The following is a 2,614-nucleotide window of genomic DNA, read 5'->3' as shown; positions in this document are numbered from 1 at the left end:
GCAATCGCCGGACACATGCGTGCAGAGCGCGTGGACAGTACATGCAGCCTATCATGTTATTGTATAACACGAGTTACAACCAATCACGTTGTTGTAAGGCGCGTGGACAGGGCAGCTTTGCTATAAAGCTAGCCCGGTCCGACAATAAAGCGAACTCTGTGAACATCATATTGGTGTGTCAGGTTCCGTGGCTCGCATGGATAAAGCAACACTTTGGTGACCCCGACGTGATACTTCGTATCGAAGCAAGATCGCCGGAAGTGAAGACGCGAGGACGCCACCTGGGGGCGACACCAGCCCAGCGCTCAATCATAGCGGAAAGTAGGCCTACGAAGAAGCAGGTGGCATGGGAAACACGGCATCCGTGGAAGAAAAAATAATAGTGAGAAGTATTCTGCAGCTGGCTGCAAGAACAGGAAGAATTTTGGAAAAAGACGCGGTGGAGCGCCTTTTACTATTCGCCCAGCGTAAGGGCTGTGTTCGTTCGACGGACGAATTTTTTTCTCCCAGTACATGGGAGGACATAGGGACCGAACTATGGGAAGCGGTTACAAGGGGGAGCCGCGAGGCTTGCGATCTCGCCGGACCCTGGCGGGAGGTCAGGCAGCTAATGCAGGAAGTCTCAGAGGAGCCGGAGCTGTGTGCCGTCCCCTCGGAGCCGCCCGCCGCGAGCTGCCCACCCTCCGAGAACTCCGAAGAATCAACACCGCTGGTATGTCCCGTATCAGATCTGGAGTTCTGGGGCGGAGAGCAAATTATACCCTCTGCGCCCGTTGAGCCATTGCCTGGCTCCGACAACGAATGGCAGCAACCGGCAAGTTTCAACAAGCCAGGACAAGTTAATCCAGCCGACGTGCCTTTGCCGGAGGACCCGATGGAACACCAGGACGGAGCACCGCAGAATCGCCCTGAGTTCCAGGAGGAGAGCCACGTGCAGAGCCTGAAGGACTTACTGAGACGGCAGGAGAGCCAGATACAAGAAGTTCTAGAAGCTATGAAACGACTAGATGGCGGTAACAGTAAAACTTCGCGGTTAATAGCATATAAAAAGGCGTCAGATGCAATTAAGGACGGGCTGGAGGCAATTGGCAGGGAATGTGAAAAACGGGGAAAACAGGAAAGGGAGGGGGTGGAATTAGACCTCACTCCGGAGGAGCTCCGTATCAAAAGGGAGCGAATACAAAAATGGGCTAGACAATGTGTTGAAGATGGGATGTGGTCTGTAAGAGAAGCAGATGAATATTTGAGAGCGCGATATGGAAAAGGGCTGGAGACTGGGTTAGCAGATCGGTTTGCAAATATGCGCCGACTTACTGATCCACAGGGAAACACAAGGGAATTGTATAGCAGTGATAATAATGATAATTTGGGTGCTGCCCCTGTGCATCAGGGTAGAGATATTCCTCGAGATCATTCTTATAATGCAGGGCAACGTTGGCAAGGAGTAATCAGAGATGCAACTATTGAAGGGATCATGTTACCTGGTAGTATTACAGCAGTGCCAGTGCACATAGATAATAGAGGACAAAGGCAGTGGTCGCCTTTTGATTGGAAAACGGTTAAGCAATTGCAAAGTGCAGTTATGCAATATGGTACGGATAATAAGCATGTGATGCAGCTAATCAATTCATTTTTCAAGGAGCAAGTACTAACTCAAACAGATATTAGGGCGTTGATGGAGTTATTGCTTCCTCCAACGGGGTATTTGCTGTTCTTGGACAAGTGGCAGGGGAAAGTGGAATTGGCAGTATTAGAAAATGTTCGTTTACCAGCTGATGATCCGTTGCGGTTAGCTAGCATGGACCAGTTACTGGGTCGTGGGCAATATGCGGATGGTGCTACTCAGGCAGCACTTCATCCAAGGATTTTGCAGCAAACGCAAGGGCTTGCCTTGGCGGCAGTGAAAGAATTGCCAAATAGAGGTAACCCTGTGCCACCCTATTCTACAATAGAGTGGGATCCTGGGGAACCATATATGACATTTGTGGATCGTTTAAAAGAAGTGATAGATGCCTCTCCTAACTTGACTCCAGAGGCAAAAGCTGCTGTGGGGAAAGATTTGGCTATGATGAATGCAAACACCCAATGCCAACAGATATTAGCCGGTTTGGGAAAAACTGCTTCTTTAGCAGAGATGGTGGAAGCTCGCACACAGGTACCGATTATGCAACAGGAGGTAGAAAAAGCAAAAATACATGCTCAAGCCCACGCTGCAGCCTTGGCTGCAGCACTTAAGCCTGCAATGAAAGGCCGAAGCCCTTCTTGTGGCCTAGCATGTTTTACTTGCGGACAGACAGGACATCTTAAAAGAAACTGCCCTCAATATGCTTAGCAGCATTGCAAAAATGGCATAACTCTCCAGTTAATCTGGTAACAGATTCTCTTTATGTTGTGGGAATTGTACAAAGAATACATAGAGCACTTTTGCAGCGAGTTTCCAATTCCTTGTTGTTTGAAGCATTGTTAGATTTGTGGAACGTATTAGATTATAGGACAGCACCAGTATTTATCATGCATATAAAAAGCCATACTAACATACCAGGTGGTCTAGTAGAGGGAAACAGCACCATAGACAAACTTGTGGCAGTAGCAGATATATCCCCTTTTGAACAAG

This window comes from Patagioenas fasciata, chromosome W (assembly GCF_037038585.1).
Source record: "Patagioenas fasciata isolate bPatFas1 chromosome W, bPatFas1.hap1, whole genome shotgun sequence".
Lineage (NCBI taxonomy): Eukaryota > Metazoa > Chordata > Aves > Columbiformes > Columbidae > Patagioenas > Patagioenas fasciata.
Note: the sequence above shows the minus strand (reverse complement) of the source record.